We start from the raw sequence: 22,546 nt of genomic DNA on the forward strand, positions 1-22,546 counted from the left end.
GAGCATTTGATAAGCAAAAACTTTCTTTTTCAGCTCTCCAGACAAACCAGCTCATCACAAGGAGATTCTGACCATTTTCACTGACTGAAGCAAAAATAACAAGGTAAAAAGCAAGGGATACAGATAAAGAGCTTACAAATTTTCACAAATTTAACACTACATTTCACTACAACATCCAGAAGCTTCATCAACATGACTGGTCTTGTTGCCTTTTCTCGTAGACATAATTAACTACCTTATGACTAATTAACAGTTGGCTTGATTCAACAAGCACAATGACAAAGGACAATCCCTTCCAGGGGTGAGTCAGGTAAAGTTAATGAGCAAGTACATCCCACAGCTGAAGTCATAAATATCTGCAGGAACACGTATTATGACACCTGACATAGATAACAGACATGACATGTTAGATTAAGATTTAAGCAGAAATTCAAATTTCACTTCAGAAGTATTTTCACATCTAAATATTTGCTTTTAAAAGTTTGTATCACTCAGTATGAATAGTATTAAAAGTAGTGCTGCATTACCCATGACTTGCTTTGCTAAATTCTCAAAAAGCGTGTCAAAATGGAGCAGGGGGAAAACAGCAGGGTTTTATTGCCAAAGATCCAAACCCAAAGCAGAATTCATCACCTGCCACATGGGCAGTTGCCCGTTTGTATGAGTTGAAGTATACCTACGACAAAGATTCAGATATGACTTTAATTTATCTAAGGGATCTCTTCTATTCAAAGGACACAAATAACTTTGAAATTATAGAAAGGACAACTTTTCCTTTGGAAAACGTTCTAAAACGTCTATGCAAGTGAGAAGACTAAGTACAGATTAGAACATTAGTGTAATTCCAATACTACGCAGCTTTCAGAAAAATCTATTGTTAGTCACCTTACATATCATTTTTTTAATCTACATCAACAGAAGATAAAGTGAATTTGATGGTCTCAGTCTGGCATAAACAATTCTGTGGTTGCATGCTAATGACAATTGCTGTTTACTAATGACTTAAAACCAGAGAAAATAGAGACCAGCGTGTGAGTGTCAGAAGTCAGTTCTGCTTTAGACAAGGGGCTGCATGTGCATTAGGGACAGCATTATGTAGTAGACAAACAAGAGGAAAAAGTGGAAAAATAATCTAAAATTCTTTTAGAAGACAAACTCAGTATCTATTGAAATTCAATTAGAATTCAATGTTTACAGAGACTGCTGTAGGGAAGAAAAAAGGGAAATAAAATCCCTAGATTTTGTTTAAAATTTGGTAAGATTATAACATATACTAAAAAAAAACAAGTGCTCAAATAATTATGAAGATATCACCAGAAGTGAAATTCTCATCAAAGGCATGTCTAGTAGCTATATTTTCTGACTCCATCTGAATGTCTGAGAAATGATTAACCAGTTTGTCGAGGCAAATAAAACAACGGGTTACGTACTTGTTGAACAAGAAGCATAACCATCCCTGTGTGCTTAGTTTATTGAGACAGAACTCAATAAATGCAGTCTTAATATACATATCTTATAAGATGACTGTACTGAGCAATTTCAGATCACAGCAGCATTTAAAGTGACTGTAAACTCTCCCTGCTGACAAGCTGACTCACCACCTGCACAAAGCTATTTACCTTCCACTGACAGAAACAACTCATCCATCTTATTTTCCTTGGTCCCTTTAAAAAAACCAATATTTTCCTTTTAAAACTTTTTGGATAATAAACATTCCCATCTAACATCTAAAGCAAAACTGTACATCAGAAAGCATAACGTGATTCCTACTCTGACAAGAACAAATGCAGACAAGACGCGGAGATCACAGTAAAAATCTTGCAGTTTGCATGCAAGGAACACAATCTTCTCCCACTTATATAAAGCAACTGCTCCAAAAGGCATTTGTTTAAAGGGTTGACCATCACTGGTCTAAGTACAGCAGAACTCAATAATGTAATTGCATCTTTGCTTTTGAAGCACGAGCAAATCTCGCTATACTTTTCAGATCGACTTGCAGATCAAATCATGTCCAGCTCCCTCTCACAGGGCTTCCAGGCAAAAAAAACCCACCAAAACAAAAAACAAATACAGCCCTAAGAGGGGGCTCATAATATACATTGTAGACATTGGTTACAAACATTAACTGCAGCATTTTTATCAGGCTTTTCATTCTGATAAGAACCTTACAGAATAGGAAACGCAATTCTGTTATTTGCCTAACATTCAGGATGCTGAATAATTAACTACGTTGCCCCTTCCTCAAATGCAAACAGAATTCACACTGTAAGAGTATGACTACTGCAGCATAGCAACATTTTATTCACTCTTTAAAACATGAATATTTAAACAGAAGACATTTTTTTTCCCCATGCAGAAGCCTAAATAGAAGCTCTTATCTGAAAAAGTAAAAGCTGTTATTTTTTTTTTTTGCCAAGAGGTTTCAGACTGTATAGAGATAGTTACATACACAGGCATCTCAAATGAGAGGGCACCATACATACATGTAATTGGTTGCTTTTTCTTTTCCTCAGCAGTCTGTACAAAACGTGAAAATGTGCCTGCTTCTTACTAGCCATTAAAAGGCAGTGGTTGCACCATACTGTGATTTGGGGAGCTGAAGAAAATAGCCAGAACTGACTGATATCTGATAAACAGTAACAGGAGTCAGTTTATTGCACCAATCGTTAAATAATGGTGCTGATTATAAGGCTGCTAACTGCAGATGCTGTAATTGTCTGTCATAAATCTTAGTCATTTGTGACAGGAGCACAATGAAAGAGAGCATCTGCTTGAGGGCAAATGACTTCTGATAAATATCAGCTCTGCTAAAATGTACTTGGATGTGTCTCAATATTTTGGAGAGCCATTCATGTTGCTTCCACAAATGTGAAGTTATTATTGGTTTGTATTGATTTTGCCACCTTGGGGTTTTTTTTCTTTTTAAAGAGACAGAGTCAGAGAGTGACTCAAGGTTGAGCTGAATTGAATCTCAGCTTTTTATCTGATCTACTCATTCCTCTCAAATGCATGTTTGAGTGGGGGAAAAAAAATATCTCACTTTTTCAGATGATTGCTGTGCAAAAACACAGCCTGGAAAATTCAATATGTACTCCAGCTTTTAATTCCTCCCCCCCCTCCCCCACCCCCAATCTACTCCTTGCTAAAGGTAAGGAAACATTTTTAAGGCTGTTTTAATATAATATTCTTAAAAAACTAAAACAGTTGAAGAGTTATTCTGATATTAAGCTATTTTTGGAGGATAATTCAAAAGCTGTCAGAAAGTAAACTTCCAGTTTTCACAGTAATTAATAATGTCTTCGTTTTATGCCCAAGCTTTAACAACACAGTGAAGAATACTGAGTTGTGCTTTAGCTCTCGACTTTATAAACACTTAGCACTCAGCAGTCTCATTGGAGTCCAGCCACCGTCAATGAAAGCTGCACATGCACACAGTGATACTTCAATACATATTCCTTGGGTATATTCTCGATACATCATCACGATAACACTCCACACTTAAAGAGGGTAAAATTGAAAGTTTAAATGAGGAAATTTACTGATGACTGAGCAACCATTCTCTTTTAAATATTATTACTTGCATAATTCAATTAACATTGCTTAACCTTTGTTATGAACCTGGAATTCTATCAGAGCAGTCTACTTTGCTGCATAACTGCATATGTTGTTAAAACAGGTGAAACTCCCACACTGAAGGAACTAAACTTGGTGAAATAAACTGATTACAGCTACGTGATGCAAGTCTGACCCATGCCATTTACGAGTCAGAGCATCACATTAGAACTCACACTGTTCACTGTTTAAATACTGTAGACATCTGAGGCCCAGACTATCACAGCCCAAAGTTGTGTTCTCTTATCACAGTATCACAGTCTCGTGCAGGTTGGAAGGGACCTTAGAGATCATCGAGTCCAACCCCCGGGATTCGAGCCTCCTGTGTAGCAGAGCAGCACTTCTACCACTTGCGCCACAGGGGGGATTCGAACCCGGGCCCTCCGGTGTTGCAACGTGGCATTCCTACCACTGTGCCACCAGGGCACACAGGTATGACTGCCCTACCTTGATTCTGACTAAGCTGTAATATTAAAGTCACTGGGTTTGGGTTCTTTTTTTTTTTCTTCCTCATTTCATATCTTTTCTCCTCACACTGTGTCCTCCTTATTCACCTGTTGTGGAAACATTAGCAGTAGACATTCCCAGACAACAGCCAACTTCTGTACTCAGTAACAAAACAAAACTTGATAACCAAAGGACAGCAGAGAAGGATCTGGTCAGCAGAAGCTACTGGTACAGTAGTTTCCCATGCCCAAAACATTAAGAATCACTTCTTCCCCTTCTAGCTGCTGGTACCCATGCTGCAGCCTGACATTATGCACAAATACACCCTGAGGTCACCACCCACAGACTTCCCTTGCCAAAACAGCCCCAGCCCTATTCTGACACAGATTCTAAAATCTAAGCACAGGCTGCAATTATCAAATGCCAATGAGTGCTTGAGGACATGCTTAAAAAAATAAACATGGGTAAATGCCTTGGCACGTGTCAGAGATCAAAGAGCTGTAAATTATTTTTCCTCATTCAGAAGTACTTGGTTTTATCACTTATTAGATTGAATCAAACTATCATTATCTCAGGTAGCATCAGGTATCTCAGCAAGCACAAGCTTAACATTTGAGTATTTTCTTGAGCCGTCTTTATGACTCCAAATGATTTGTAGTTAGAAAGACTTGAATCTTGCACCACTTCGCAGATAGAGATGGACATCCATTATGGAGTTCAAGTTAATAGAGTAAGTGAACAAACTGGGAGATTGTCAGCTTCTCCTCCTGACTTCCACAGCAAACACCAAACCAAAGACCAAACAACTGCATTCAGACAAACATTTGGACATAAAATGGAGTTTAAAGGACTGAACAATGCGTATGTAAATACTCAAAATCTAGTGAAGAAGAATCAGTGTGCTTTTTGTAAAAGGAAGCAGCACTTTGAAGACACCAAGAAATTTCTCAAGTCAACAATTATATACACAATATTATGTTGAAATTCAATAATGCTCTGGGCAAAGTCCAGCATGAAATTCCTTTAAAGAAACTAAGTTGCCATGAGAGAAAAAGAAACGTTCTCAAATGGATAATAAATGAAGCTAAAGAAGGTAAATAAAAGAGAGAAATGAAATGAAAAAGAAATGAAAAAGAGAATGAAGAAGGAGCAGATAATTTTCATAGCAGCTTCTGAGCTGCTTTATTTCCATCATCATTCCAACCTGCAATGTGCAGACATTTTTTTATTTGTAACCTCATGTATATAACTTGATAAAGGGCGCAGTCATTTTGAAATACAATATTAATACTTTAAATCCTTTAGCATCCACTTTTTCTCTGCAATCAAGAAAGCTAAGATTCTAGCACAAATCTTGTTCCAAATAGCATATTTCCTCCCACCCTAAACTTGAAGACCAAGAACAAGCAAGGCTGCTTTCTTGCTATTCACCATCCTTCAAGCACCATCAACATCACACAGCAACTCCATTCCAACACAGCCAAGTCATAGCAAAAGTGCTTTGAGTGTTTTCACAAAACCCCTCTGGGAACCACACAAATGACTTTACTGTCACTGTTGAACTGGATGCTTTTACTTCTTCCTCCCCAAGTACTCAACTGCCAGCTTAGTGGACATTCATAGTAGTTTTCCACAGGTTTTCAGAGTATATCAGTTCAGCTGTCGAAGGCACACCAAGACATTTTCAGGTGTACAGACAATTGTACTTATTACAGTTTATTTAAAGGAAAGGAAGTCTGTGAATGCTTTGCTTTAAGCTGAGAAATATTTGTAATGGAGAGGAAATAAGTTTCTGTTATTTTAGGAACAGCCCAAAGTTTTTATGCATACAAACAGAAACTCACTCATCTTCGTCAAGATTTGACATCAAGTAACTACTTGCCATCATTAAATTAACAACTTGTTTTTGAGAACAAGCTGCATATAAACTTACATGCCACAGATATAGTATGCTTTAATTATTCATTTATTTTCTTAAGCTTCAATAACAACCCATCCTCTCATAATGCTTCTATTTTTATCAGTTCAAAACAAGCATGTTCTGGCCTTGAAGTTCCTTTAAGATGAGGTTTAAGCAGTGACTGTGCAACAGCCATCTCAGGGCAGATTCACCACTGCTGCTGGAATCCCAGCAGACCAGCAGGGTGTGCTGCACGTATCTGCAAGGCTACATGGGCATCCAGAGCACAAAACATGTCCTACAGGCACTCAAAGGGTTAAAACCACTGCAATATGCATTAAGCACATTTCAAGTCAGCAGGGTGCCAGTCTAAGATGTCCTCAAAACCTAATTTGATAGATATTATGCCATATGCTGCTGCAAGTAGTTAGTAATAAAGAAAGTAAAAATTTTATGGATGAGCAAAGTAGGAGCTCTTATGGATGGAGTGTTTTTAAATCAGGTGTATAATTTACCTACCGTCAGACCACATGTAGAGTGCATTACTCAATTGAACTTGCAGGCAGATAGGAAGGCAGTTTCTTTTAATAAGCACTTCTTCAACTTATTGGCTCTACAATTACTTGCACCAATTACCAGCAGCTGCTGCCTGTTTGGTGTTTTATCTTAGACAAGGAGTTACATTAGTTTCTAATCAACAAACCATTCAAGGACTCTTTAAAAATATTTAAACTTAATTCCACATAAATGAGGAAATTAACTGAAATAGTGGATATTTTCATTGTAGTACTTCAATTTTTCTTAGGTTCTTCTCCAAGCAGACACTGATGTAATATCAATCTTTTAAAATTCTATAGATCCAAGAATATATGTTGCAAAATATTTGATAGAAATGTAAATGCCTTCAGTACACACAGCATCAGAACTGACCTTATTAACCATATATGCTTGTGAATATAAAGTTGATTGTTATTGCTTTTTATAAAACATCAAGCTTATCATAGAACGAATTATGCTCTAAGACCTGTACATCTGGTTCAAGACTTTGAACTTTTTTCATTAATTACTTATATGATCCATATATAATAAGGGACTGATTAATGTACCAAGATAAAAATTGCCAGAGAAAACAATTTCTAAGCAAGTGAAAATACCCTTTTAGATATGAAGGAAGGATTTCTGTAAATTATACTTCTAGAGTTTCCAGGCAATTCAAGGACACTTGAAAAACATTTTCCTGCAAGAAAACCAGTATTTCTCGTGAGTTTTCTTCTCAAACAACTATATAATAGGAAAAGAATAAAATCATTTAGATCTGTAAGTAGAAGTGGCTGAAAAACTAAAACACACTGTAATTATAGACTCAGTATCTGTAAATAAAGGTAACAACTAATAAGAAAGCAGGATGTCAGCTAAGCTATTCCAGCTGACGCCTTGACTCAATTACCAAATTGCCACCTCTACTGTTTACATTGAAACTTTCTACGAATGAGGGAACAACAAACTCATCTGAGTTCTTCTGGTGGTCTTGTACCTGCTGCTTCCCCTGTGCCACTGACTCCCCGGGACAAGTGCTAGAAACTCATAACCTTATGCAGAGCTGGAACAACTTAAGAGGCTGCAGGGTACAGTTCTTGCTCAAGAGCAACTGAAGCTTTTCTGGTAACAGCCTTTGTCACGACTAATTCCTGGGGGAAGCCCACCTTTACTGAGAGCATTCAATCTTTACTACAAGAGCAGCCAAAAAAAACCAAAACAATTATTCCTCTTTAAGTTCTTATATCAAACATCTCTTTGTGTTCATCTCCTCAAGTATGTGATATCATATTATATTTGAGAAACATGCTAAGAAGCTTGTAATCACAATTTGCATCATTGGAGTAGCTATTACTAACACTCACTTCATGCTACATATCAATCTGCACAGAAGAGTCAGCTGAAAAAAAAAAGTTTCTATGTAAAAATAAATAGAAAAAAGAACTCCAAAGTTATTATCTGTATATCCTTCCTTGCTAAACTTAGACTGGGATAAGGCCACTTTCTAGGGCTTTCCTAAAGGTGTGTAAACAGGCCTTTTTCATTCTTCCAAAAATAAGAGAACACCGTTTTCCATAGAAAAGGGAGATCCTGGTCTCTCTGCACTATGTTCAGAACTTAGTTTAACACTCATAGTGTGCTAAAGCCACTCCAGACCAACAAACATTTTGCTATTAGAATTTAGAAATACATTTATGTTTTCCTTTAACTCATGAAGTTAACTTAGAAATTATTCACCTTTCTCTTTTAATATGATCTCTCACAGCTGGGAGAATCTAACCCTCTCAGGACTCACTCAGATACTCACACCAATTTGGTTAATTAACACCAAACTTAGTATCTCTCAATTATGACTACAAGCACTTTCTTAAAACAAATCAAATTCAGTGACTAACAAAAACAAAAGCAGAAAAAAAAGAAACCTGACATTTAAAAAATCAGAGCACAATGTCAGAAGACAGCAGGACAGTAACTACTATTTCTGTAGCTGATGCACTAAGACACTCAGCAACCCATAGGAGGATCTTTCCCCAGCTGGACCAAATCTGTTACATGTAAACATTACATGCAATAATCTAAATACATTTAATCATCATTGGAATATGCAGTTAAATACTGAATTTCAGGCATATAACTACAAATATTGCTTCTGAAGAGTGTGCAGATTATGTAACGAAAAGTACAAAATATGATGTAACTAATCTCTCATAGCTGGATAGCAGTCACTAGATAAGTGTGCTGCCTACTGAATCAAAACAGGTTCTTATGCAATTACATACATTACAGTAGAGATACCTAAAGGTGAGAAATGAATTGTATTGTGATATAACTTCCTACAGAAGATGTTGCCAGCTGAAAGGGACTTTAAGTTAAAGTGAACACTTTCAAGTAACTGTATCATGCCCAATACAAATACCAGCTAGAGAACAAAAGCATCAAACCATGCTCTTAAGCATGGCCATATCTGTATTTCACCAATCAAGGACCCATTTCCACAGACTTTTTGCCCACCATACTCCCAGTGATCAGAAGCAGGAAAAGCTGAAGGATCCACTTCTTTAGCCTTATATCAAAGGCCTGCTGACACTATCAAAATTAGAAGCTGTTTTGATGGTCTAAGTAAAGAGGAAAGTTCCAGGTGACAGAGGCACTTAAATAGCAGCTACAGTAGACTTAATGTATGTCGAATTACCAAGAAGGCGACCATTTTACTTCTCATTCAGTACGAGCACTTTGAGAACATCTAAGACAAGTAAGCATCTAGGTCAGTTTTCAGCTTTGACACTCCCAGATGCACCAAAGTTCCTCAGGCAGCAGAACTCAAATTACCCGCATCACCAAACTAAACTTCTCTATAAGACCAAAAAGTAGCCCAACTTCGTATGAAGGACACCTGAGCTGAGACCATGTGAGAAAACAAAAACCAAATTCCCTCTTGGGTTTCTCAACAAATTTGGCATGGGACATCAAGTCCAATGAACTTCATTAAATAACCATGCTCTGAAAGAAAAAGGAGGAGGGTAGAGGGGAAAAGGATCAAATCTTTAGCTCCTCCAGTCAAACAAGAATTTATAGACATTGGCATTTGGTTACATTTACATTGACGCTTAACTTACTTTTTTATATTTTTAAATAGCAATCCTTATTAAGCACACATCTGTGGTTCTTCTCATTGCCAGATATAGTAGTATCTTTCATGGACATGTTTAATATAGTTAGCATTTGTAAGAAAGATTTTAGCCTTTAAAATGAGAGCTTTTAGTACAATGGAAAATTTTCTTTTAAAAACTGGAATTAATGTGCACTGCATATAACGTGTTGTGAAACAGGCAGCACATCATTATCACCTCCTACTCAGAACCATCTTAACTACAATCCCAGTATTTGGGTAGCTAATTAACAACCTACGATTACTGTAAAGAAGAGACTGTCACATTATTTCAAGTGGTTTTTAACAGTCTTCGAACACTAACTACTAAATTTGTTTACACTATTTAAGGAAGAAAAATATTTATAAATCTTCAGGAGCCTAGAAATGGAAAAGATACGTAACTTAATTAAAAACTATTAAAAAATTAAAAATTATATTAGATTGTCTCAGGATCTGGGATAGAAAAGCAGCTTGGAAGAAAGCAAGCTGGCCCAGCCCTTCACTTGAGTTGCACTCTATATAATGCTTCTTGGATCTAACTAGACATAAAATAATGGGCCAAGCAAACTTTTCATTAACGCCCAATTCTTTTTCTAGCATTATAGTTGTAGACCTGATAGGAGCACGCATATACAATATACTTACTGAAGAAATGTAAAAGGGCCAGCATTACTGAGAACACTGTTACAAATTGAAGTCAAAAAGAAGTTTAGTTTCAAACTAAGCATAGAGGTCCAATCCATTTTATCACTCTACTTCACAAGAGGGGAGAAACATAAAATGCCTAATTAGTTTATCTTATATAAATAAATAAGTATACAGATATTTATTTACTGCACTGATTGCTTTGTACCACAAGATAATTGTGTCGTTATCATCTCCACTCAAAGGAAAAAAGCATTTGTTTGCTATTACTGAATCTGAGTATTGTTCTGTATTGTTTTCCATTAGCAGAATTTCAGCCATCCCAGAATGCATTCAGGCAGCAGTTCATTTTATAAAATTGTATTTTACATCTCATGTACCAATTTCTTAACCCACCACATACAATCTGACTGATTACTTCCTCCTGTTCAACTACAGCAGCTTCCTGGTAAGCATTTGTAGAAACTGGACAGATCAATACAACGGGAAAAGCATTACAACAGAGGTGTGATGACAGAAGGATGGGCACAATAGAAAGACACTATAAAGGAAGGGAAGAAGAATTGCTCTCCCATATCCGAGGATCCCAGATTTGCAGGGAAAGCTTCACCAAGGAGAAATGTCTAGAAAGAGTTAAGACCTGAGTATAATGAGTGAAAAATGAAATAGAAAAAGTCAACTGAAATCTGGCAAAGCAAAACAAAAGAAAGAAAAAGGAGGTACTCTGCTTCTCCGTGTAATACGTGTATCCAAATATGTCCAGAATTAGAACTTGTAAAGACTGAGAATTCTGCTCTTATTAGAACAGGCCCAAGTAAAAGTTCACTGAGTCAAAAAACTCAGTAATGCTAATACTTGCTGAACCAAAGAATCTATGCTTTCTTAGCTGCAAGATTTTTACTCATTTAAGTACATTCATTTCAAACAAAAAAGCTTTTGTGAGAGGACCTTCCTTAATTTGCAACATCATAAATTAAACAACAGCAAATATCACTTTAGGGGAAGCAAATGAACACAGGCGTTCAATACTGTTTAATAGCAAAGCATTAGAGCTGCATTTACTCAGCATGCACTTGCTCATAGATATAGCAAACACAGCATACACAATTATTCTTGACTTCAGAAGCCAGAACTTGTTTCTACCTACTTCCAGGTAAGTACTTCCAGAACTATCTACTTCTAGAGCAAAAGTTACTTACAGGAGTAAAATTTGTATAAGTATTAAAAATATAAAAAAGTCAACATCAGGTACATTACCCAAACAACACCTTTGGAGGCACAGGTAGTAGTGAAGCAACACCTCTCCATCACCCTCAGTGTGAGGCAGAGCTCTGCAAGCACAAACTGTCACCCCACAGACCCTTCAAGAGAAAGCAGAGCCAACAGCCCCCACTTCAGCTCGTAAGGCATGAAGTCTAAACTCAGCTTCTCCTATCATCACTCTTCTCAGAACACTCTCGAACAATTTTGCTAAATTCTTACAGCTGAGGTGGGCTAATTGCTGCTGGATAAACAGAGCTCAGCTGATACCTGGCTATCTGATGAAGTTTACCTGCACAACCAGGTGCTACAGTCAGGCATGCTGATATTCCCTCCTATGTTACAGCTGCAGACTTTTTACTTATATGGCACATGTGTCAGATACCCTCACTTTCAAAACATGTTCAACTTTTGTTTCTCCCCTTGGAGGGCTCCTTGTTCTGAGGTATTGTTGAAAGCATTGACTCTAATTCATAAGGTGAGGTAGCCCATGATATACAACACAGCTTTTCCTCTTATGGGCAGACAAGACTTTCACAGTCCACAGTACACTTAAACTCTGGTATTAAGTAGTTACATTCATGCTCTAAAGGATGGTTTTTGGCTGTATCAAACCCTTTTAATCCTCTCCAAATACAGAAACAGCAAAATAATTAAACTGCACTTTTATACATAGCGGTTTAAAAAATAATGCTGCAAATCAGGATGCCAGGCAGTAAAGAAGTAAGCTATTTTAGGTATCCTCCAGGCAATATTATTATATTGCCATAACATATTCACATCCACTTGAGCCTCCCTAAAGTTACCTTTAAATACCAGATAGTGTAACAAATAAAGCATCTATACATTCCATGGAGGAGATTAATCCCGAGTGAAGTACACTGCCTCATCCAAAACCTTTCAGCTTTACACAAGCTGCGATAAACGCACAGTTTTAATTTTACATTTGCCAACAGTGACACCTGCTGGAAAGCAGGGTACTCGTATTCTGTTTTCAGACTTGCACCACATGGCAGCTCAACTTGCGAGGCTGTGATCCCATCCAGCTTGCACGTGCACGTTCAGTGGGGTAGGTTTCATCACAAAGTGAAATCATTCTGTATCACTGGTTGGAATATTCTAAGGAGCATAGGCATATGGTTTTAAGAGTCTTACTTGAGACTGTTAGATCAGTAGGCTTTGAGAACTGCAGTAAAACAGGGACAGCAAAGATCTCTTGACAATTGCTTAGCTTGTAGTCTCTAAGTCACCTAAAAACTCCTGATGAAATTTGGAAGATTAGTTCCACAACCATACATCATTATTTTTACACTCATATAAAAAGCAATCAAACATATTAGCAAAAGAACAATTCATTTGGCTTCTAATAGTTGGAGACACTTGTGTAAGCATTCCTATTTCTTTTTAATTAAAAAAAAACACACATATATTATGCATTTTTGCCTTAATATTTATCCACGAAGGTAGTTAAGGTGTGCTATCTTCTTGTCATACTGTTTTTAAGACAGAATCCCATGCTATGTATGGATCTTATGCAAATGCTCTTTGATTTCAAATGAGACTTTGCATACTAAGGAGTCTATTTTCCCATCAATGCAGAAGAGATTTACGCACATAAGTCCCATTACCATTAATGGGACTCACCCACATAAATCCCCTGCACATTGATAGACTCTTAGGATTTACATTGAAATGGGTCCTTTAGAGCCATTACAATGTCAACCTTTTGCCAGGATTTTGCGTATTAACAATACTAAGCAATACATGGCAATCTTAATGTGCAAAATCCTGGCAAAAGGCACAACATAAAATGATATGAACAGAGGAAAAAAATATGTATTTAAATACGATCACTAACTATTCATTACCTGCCCACATTCCTATTGGTTGTTTTCCAGCATCGTTTTCCCTATTAAAAATCCTACCCTCTAGTTTACATGACTCTTCCCTTTCCTGAGCAATCATTGCTCATAATCTGCTCCAAACCATTTTCAATACATTCAGTTTCTTCTCTGCAGCTGAAAAAGCTTTCCTTCTATTAATTTACCTTTTAGATGGCTACAATATCTTGCAGATTTCTTCTTTTAAAACAAATAGCTATATATATATATTTCCGATACGCTTAAGTTATAAATGTATAGCAAAAAACCAAAAGCATAACTGTAGCAAGTAGGAAAGTTGGCTGAGACAGAATAGGAGCAGTAAAACATCAGTTTGTAAGCAGTGAAGGATAAATTCCAAAATATGCAGCTTCTGTTGAATCATTTGGCCTCTCTCAAGTATGGGCAAGAAAGGCAAGGTCACCTACAATTGCACATCATAGATAAAGTTACTAAATTAAGCTAAGCTGCCATTGGAAAAGTGAAATGTATCATTTATGCTAGAAGAAATGCCCATAACATGTATCTTCCCTACAAAAAGACAGTTCAGCTCTTATCTCTCATTTTGGTGCCTCACTTTCCATAGATTCACATTAGCATTTTGGTGCTTAAACACAAGTTAAAAACTACATTATTTCTCCAGAATTTGGTCTACCAGTAACATAAGAACTGAGCAATTTAGCTCAGATAAGGACTCACATGGCTGTTTGTACAACTGCATTGCTACTGTGATGTGACTGGGAAGCAGGGTACTTGATAGACATGAACACTTTCTACACTAGAAAACTTTTCCCCTTCAGCATTCAGCAATCACTAAAAGCCCTGAGCTGCTAACCACCAAACCACCAAGAAAAAAAAACAGCTGAAAAGATGCTGCTGACAATAATCATTTTATATGAAAAAAAGCAAACAAAATTCTCAGTTTACTAGCAGAAATGTACAGGTGAAAAATCATGCTGTAGTTCTGGCACGTCCTGTTCACCACTGTTACCCGAGACTATTGGATATATGCTTGCTGCAGAGAAATAGACACAGAAAAGGCTCCTATCAGTACTTCACAAGGAAAATTGTTTTATGCTTTAGGATCCATCTTCATTAATGTATTAAAAAAAAAAAAAAAAGACAGTAGGATGCCAAGTAGGTAACCATGGTGATTCTTGATCTCACATACACAGACTGTGCATTGCATGTGACCTTCCTTATTCTCCTCCACAGACAACCTAGGACTCCAGTGACTTCAGCATCAGGACACAATGCCCACAGGATAAAGATCCTAAGATCAGACCTACAAAATTAAATGTATATTTAAAAAGTGAGCCAAGAATGTAAATAATCCTTCAGTGAATCTGAACCTTAGTGAACAATATGAAAATAAGATATAGAGAACAACCACAAAACCACACCGTAGGCAAGTAGTACATCCCATGTCACTAAAAGAGTCAAATATGATAGACTGACTCCATGGAATTTAACTACCAGACAGCTGTACTCCGCAGAAGATTTGCCAGCATTTTTTCATGGGTTTGGCAAATCTCTTATTCCTCAGATACAAAATGAGGGCCAAACTAAACCATCTCTTATTCTGCAGTGCGCCTGATAAGGAGCCATTCTGGTTACATCTCCAAATGGACCAGTCCAGGGGCACATTCAGAGGATGCCTGCCATACCCATAGGACAGTCACCCCATGATGCAGATGAGAAGCCTCTCCTCTCCTTTCATTTAAAAGAAAAACACAAGATGGTGCTAGAGGTGGCAGTGCTCTTTTTTACACAGTATCTCAGCCACTAGAGCACTGCCCCAATTTTGTGGAAGTAATATTGTGCTTTGCTTGAGGTAGTTTATCCCAGACATGCTAACTGGCTGTACAGTGCACCAGCAAAGAACAGGACCATATTTCCATGGGGAGAAGAAAGCTCTTACCTGGGAAAGTGCAGATCAGGCCCTGAACCACTCACCTACTGGCTGACTACAAATTCAGAGTTAGACTTATACAGTCTACCCAGTGGAAAAACAGTTACACACATGCATTATTTCACAAGTTCTGCTAAATGCTGATAGGAATAGAACTGCTACGTAGGACTTGATCTTTTCTTTATTACAATTGGACAAGAAAGATCCAAAAATACAACTAAAACAAAACCGAGGTTATAGGGGGTTAAAATTACTTTCACAGAGCAGCTGTGCTTCCATAAGAGAAATAAAATTGCCATGTCCAACTATCCTGATTTAACTGAGTGCTGCAAAGGCTCCTAAATGAAGCCTGTACTTGCAGGCTATTTGAATTCTGGAGTTGAAAAAGCATTGTAAATCCATTCTGCCCATCTTCCTGCCCAGAAACAAAGGCTTTCTGCCTTTCCCAATTACCTACTTTTACCCAGCCCCAGAACTAAACTTATATATATATTTTTTTTTCCCATAGACATACTTCTTCCTACCAGAGCTGTACAGCTGATATAGAGCAAAGGAGGAAAGTGAAAAGTCAGAAACAATGGAGACCAGTTTAGAGCTGAAGAAGGCAGCAGCCATCCTGAGCTGCGAGATGGCTTCTGCTTTCCTTCCTTTTCTTACAAAGGATTCAACCACTGTTTGAAGAGGAGAAAGCAAACAAAGCTTCCCAACAGGCCTGAAGGTGGCCAGACTCAGGGAAGCAGTAACTAAAATTAATCCTTTGGTTAGCTAAGGTTAACATCTGCAAACTCAGTTTGCTCCAGCTTCAGTCAGGATGAGATTAATGAGAATGATCAGGGAGAGTTAGCAAAAGAGGTCTAAGTGGGCAAAACAGGGTTGCCCAGGTACAACCATGATCCCTGAAGATATGATCGTGCATGACCAGCTGTCTGTGAACCTTCTACACACACCCCCATTGGTCTCTAATGACTGCATACCAGTGGTAATATGTGTTTACCTTTTTGTGATGTCATATTTAGTTCATGCTGTGTAATAACGTGTGGCGCTTCACTAAAAGTTTTTGCCTCCCTCATTAGTCTACATATAAAACTTAAAATACAGTTTCTTGTCAAAAGGCAAGAGGTGAGGATATTTCTGTACCTTTAGACAGTAGTTAACAAGTACTCAAAATTATGCTTCTTTTAGAAATGACAAATTATTACTGCACAGTGAACTTGTGACTTATTTGTCACCTAAATTTTACTAGTCAAAATTCATTTTTAGCTATTATTTCTAGATAAAAGTAACTACCTATATTATTAATGCTAAGGTTATGACAAAGTGACAAAAGCCGGGAAAATGCAGAGTTAAGGCGGACACTGTATCCTTTGCTCACACTGCAGGTTAAGAGTAGACAATGGCTGTCTATGCTTTGGAATTCACAGCCTTTGTAAAACATCTATCAGAACTTCACACTAGTAAAAGGCCTATTTCTTCTTTTCTTAAAAAATATTAAAAAATGTTTTTGTTCTACAACACAATTTTAAAATACTATGGGAATGGAAGAACAAGTGATAGATGCCTTCTAACAATATGCCAAAAACAATTCTTCACTGCAGAAAATTCAGGCTTGTGATTCCTTGAGAAAACCTTGTTTTCAGTGTTCAAGGACTTCACAATAAAATGGGAAGGTAGGTCACTGCAAGCACAGGTATAAATAATGATGATGCCTAATATAACAGCATGGAGGCAGTAACCAGAATATCTAGGACAAAATACACAGCTCTGGAAAGAAACTACACAGTTTTATACCCTGCTGCTGTAAAACTAACAGTACCTTGATAGTTTACACATCCCTCCCTTTCATCCAACATTTTTTAGAAGTACTTATTTATTCTCAAAATATTATCAGTATGACTCTTGATATGGTGGAGGATAGATGAAGCGAGATGTCCCTGGTCATTAAGATCTTCTTGGCAAAACAGAAACTGCAGTAATTTTTCTGTCCTTTAGTTGCCTCCGCAGTAAAAAGCTGCAGCTGCTTAGGAACATAAGAACATAAAAGAATGTAGGACCTATGAGAAGCTCTGAGTATAAAGCAGATTTGATCAGAAACTGATCAATTCTGGGAAACACCCAATGAAATTACACACACACACAAGCTGAAGAAATCAGAAGTTTACTAGTACTATTGTAATCACTCCCTTTGCAATTCAGCACCCAAAGCAAATATTTTGGTATCTAAAGTAATTATGTATGTATAATACGCACAATGAACTGTAAGTTTGGAATCCATTAACACATTTTACTGCGTGAATATCTTCCAACTTTTACACAATATCCTTTTGAAATTACAATGTCTAGTTCTTTATTTTAATGGTATGATGTGACAGATCTTAAGGAATCTGTTCCAACCCAGCAGCTCCTTCTTTCACTCCCACCCAAACATTCAATCTGCGTATTTCAGCTACTTTTCATAATTTCTGTTTTTCATTTATCTTCAATAAAGCTGATATTACAAGGTAAGTTCCTGAAAGCAAGCCAAAAAGATGTGGCATATTCTGTTTTTCATCAAATGCATTTTAACTTTATTCTGCTGCAAATCAATCCGGAGCTTACACTGACTTGACAATTTCCTTTGACCATTTTACGTGCTATCTACAACCTCGTGCATCTCTCTCCCACAGGCAGGCTATGGTCTTTCAATGAATAGAGTACACATATTTGGCTGAAAAAAAACCTCAAAAGAAAGCTGACTTTAAGATGGCTTTGAGCTTATGAACATTACCAAATGCACACAAAATGTACGTGAGATCTCAGTTCTCTGCCCCACATATCACACGAGATAAGTTTGCACTGAGGACAGCTTCTGTTTGCTGCTAGAAGTATTTGAGAACACGTTGAAAGAAGGGGAAGATCAGAACACTTCCCAGGTATTCCGCAGTCAGTAATCTGCATGCCTGTCCAACAAAATAGTTTCCAAACTTCTCTGTAGTTCATACTTGCTGCCCACTCACTTGATGCTCCTAACTGACTTGCACTCATGTTACTTGTTAGACTTGACAGGCACCTGAAACATTGTGCTGCAGTGCTTCCATGAGAGTATTTGAGCAGAAGAAATAGGCAGAATATCTGATAGACCAGACAGAGCTCTTGGAAGGCACTGCTCCCCTAATCTGAAAGGGGGCATATTTGCACAGGGATCTTTGTATTTTCTGCATGCATAAGTCAGTAATATTCAATTACTTACATGCAGAGAGATGCCCTCACACCAGTTCTACCAAATCACAGCATCACGATGGAACTCAGTCTATTTCTTTTAGTCAATTCTATTTTCCTTAAATAAAGGATGATGAGATTTCCTAATAAGTATCTTGCCAACCACAAAGCAGGCAGCGAGGATCTTACTTGCACAGCAAGCATTAGCCTTAGAAGTGGCTCCACATTTCAAAAGCTCTTCATGCAGTCATACCACCACCCCGTAGATTCAGAAGTGTTTCACTGACTGTACTAAAATGAGTTTGTAGATCTGCAAGGTACCTAGGTTAAGAAAATACCGTTGTGTCATAAGAACATTTCCAAAGCATGTGGAAGGCTCAAACAGCCACGATAAAAAGCCTTTGTTTTTATATTACCTATCCTTCTTTAATCTTCTAAATTGAAGAAAAACCATACCATTATGTTTATGTAATGCTAAATATGCACAGTTTATCAGACTCCTTTTCCTCACAGTTCTGACAGCTTTCTAGGCATAAGGACAATCTACCAAGAGAGGACAGAACCAGCTGATTTCATATTGCTGTTGGTATGTAATTACAGGCACAGGCTCTGAAGTAGTTAAGGCAACAAATGTATCTGTGAGTGTCTCTCAGGTCTTCCTTATTAAACAAAAATGAAAAGATTGTGACTTACAGTCCCCAGATGCCATGAGTTTTATAGTCTCCAAGTAGTGCACAAAAATAATATGTAAATAACAAATGAACAATTTTTAGAATGCCTCCTTTAACCAACAAAACTAACAAAACAGCATTTGTTCCTGCTCTTCTCCCCTTGGATGTTGGAGGAAGAATGAAATTCTGAACTTCCGAGGCAGTGGTAATGGGATGATGGCCACATTACTTATGCTGAACAAGTTTCAACATGGTCCTCCAGACATTTTGCTCTACTTTAAAGAATAGAACTGGTAGAAAATATTTATTTAAATAATATCTGGACTTCACAATTTCATTGGATAGCAATGCATGCTACAAGAAATGTGAAAATAAAAAGATGTTTTTAAAGACTAGTTTGATGAAACTATTGTACTCACATCCTCCTTACTGGACAGACTACAATTGATTACATGTACTAATTATAAGTGAAAAGACTCCAATAAAAGTTTTACAGGTAAACCTAAAAACACTCTACAGGAGCACCTCTTTCTGCACTATCTTGTATATAATGCATAAAGTTTGTTATCCACAGTCAAAATCCTTTACTCATTCCTTATGGCTAAATGAAATCCCACATAGTGCTCAAAATTGCAGAAAAGAAGCTTCTGAGACATTTTGCAGATGTTCTATGAATTCACAGTGAACAAATAGCCTACAAAAAAAAGTCCTTTATCACAGTTCATGCTGAACAGTAATTTTATCTGCACTATAAACCTGACTCCACCAAATTCACAATGGATGGTACATCAGGAATGTTATTAATGCAACAGTTCTAAACATCCACAATCGTACTCTAAATGACACAATAATAATAGCAGTACTGTAATGCATTGGCATTAATGTCCCAACCCTAACAGACAACCACAATGCTTGTTAAAATCCAGATGGGAAGTTTGAATAATTTAGGAAGCATCCTCAAATGGTTAGGAATGGACTTCATGGAACAAGGGAAAACTGTGCAGGTATACTTTACTTCTCCAATTAAGATGAACAACATTATACACCCTGAAGTGGACGACTGGAAAACAGCTAGAAGGAAAAGCTTTTCTTGCAGGCAACAGAGAACACTACAGGGCACATGACACTGAGGAACTGCCATCCTTTGTTCCCAATCTCGTGCTGTTTTCACATATTTAAAAATAAATGCCACAGATTGTCCACTGCATATCTTTTCCCACTCCGATCCAAATCGGTCTGATTAAAAGCCCAAGGCATCAGATAAAACAACCTAATCTTGAGCACTAGAACTATCTGCTTATACTCAACAGTGGTTTCAACCCATGAAATAGCTCACTCACTGGGCTGTATGCATTTCCTTGTACCAATTGTGTTGTACTGGATGTCTTCTAACAGAGGAAGTGCTTTTAAACTTATTTGCTATAACTTCATTTCCTCAACATATCATTGTTACTGTAAACTCCTCTCACACATTATAGGCTTATTAACTACACATACAAATACATAATTACACACACCTCAAAAAAAAAAGGCAGTTGCTGAGTCTTTCCTACAAAGCCTTCTCAACAGATGACTGAAACGATTGAGAATATTTATATAGTAAGTAATTTATTATGCTAATTCTTCCTACTCTAATATACAATGTGCTTGAGCTTGAAAGGTTCAAGGACCAGACCTGGCAACCTGGAAACACATACAGGTGCAGGTACTCAGCATCCTTTAAGATCCAACACATTTAAGAGCACAGCTTGCAAGCACTGTGCCACAAATGGAGCACTGTTAGTGTGCACAACTCAGTCCCAGAAAAAAAGTTTAGAATATACCCCAAAATAAATAAATTGAGAACAAATTCAGAACTTAAAAATGCTCATCCTAATTTAAGTCATTTGCTCTTATTACAAGATTACATCCTTAAAAACTGCAGAAGAACTAAAAAAAAAAAAAAGGAAAAGATCATACAGAAATCAAAATCTGTATTCTCTGTATGTCGCATAAAGTGATGCTGCACTATGCTAGGAACAGTATATATTAAGAAAAGTTTGATACAAGGATGCTTCTCACTTTGATATTGTTTCATTTCTTAAATAATCAAAATTCATTGGGTTTGACAGTATTTAATGAAGAAGAGAAGTTAAGCTTCAAGACGGTACATAGGAGGAAAGACACAAAGGTAAAAGAAAAAATGAAAGATTACTTATCATAAAATGGGAGGGGGGAAAGGTGGGAGAAAACCACTTAGCCAGAACAAGCATCAAAAGTAGCATGCAAGCCTTTGAAAGGAAGGATTCTTATGGCTGGATCATGTGATTTATGTAACAAAGTCAACTAGTTGCATCTTTGTTTCCACACAGCACAGGAAAGTTTCCTATTATGCACTTTATACAGTATTTTTCAAGGTCAGAAGTCTGATGTTCTGCTAGGACGTCAAAAAACAAAGCTATTACTATCACAAATTCATCAGTTCTACATATATGAAAAATGTAAACAATTACAAGATACGCAGCAGTGAGAGTTCCAGAAAGTTTTTGTGAATTTTCCATGTTTGCTGTTTTATAAGTCAGTCATTAGGAGGCAGCAAATGGCTCAAAACCATGAGAGAAAACAAATCCTGTCAGAAACTGGAAGAGAGCAGAATACCAGAAACTATGAGTGGAAACAAATTTAGAGACAAAAGTGACTTCTTGATGTTCTCCAACTCTATCAAATGTCAAGCTGGACCAAAGAAAATACTCTGTAGGCTATTTGTTAAATAATTTGGGATCTCATCAACGATGCTGCACTCAAACTTTATGTGGTTGACTTTGGATGCTTGGTAATGTTAAAATACAAGGCACTTATTCTATTCCTACAGTATGCGTTCTAAGTTTATATCCCACCACTGCACACACATATGTATAAGGAATAAAAAACAAATCATGTCTCATACTGTTTCACTCAAAACCAACAGCTTACAATGGAAAGTTGACAGTTCTAAATTATTGTCAGGGTTCTCCATTAAAAGCAAAATTTAAAAGCCAGTGTGCTTTTACTCATGCCTCATTAAAAATAAGAGTAAAATCTTTGCCAGTAACATTCATGCCTCTCTACTCTCCTTACCAGGATACAAGATAAAGCAGGACAGATACGACACGTAGGAGTTTTCTTTTAAAAATTATGAAATAATAAGAAGAAACTGGAATTACTTCTATGAGTGCCTACATTTCTGTAAAATCACCAGTAACATTCTATATCGTGGAATCAGGAAGCTGTTTTAAAATGCATTTCTAGGCAGAACCAAAACACAGGTGGAGAAATGAGAAGTATTTTGCATTCGAAGAAAGTCTCTAAATACAAATA

The 22,546-nt window shown here is 37.1% G+C and overlaps 1 long non-coding RNA gene across 17 annotated transcripts in view; it reads right to left on the bottom strand.

The window, feature by feature from the left end:
- Positions 1-22,546, bottom strand: part of LOC107318221 (uncharacterized) — a 228,877-nt gene that overhangs the window by 181,445 nt on the left and 24,886 nt on the right. The window lies entirely within an intron of this gene.

This window comes from Coturnix japonica, chromosome 12 (genome assembly GCF_054131305.1).
Source record: "Coturnix japonica strain WE chromosome 12, WE-NBRP24, whole genome shotgun sequence".
NCBI lineage: Eukaryota > Metazoa > Chordata > Aves > Galliformes > Phasianidae > Coturnix > Coturnix japonica.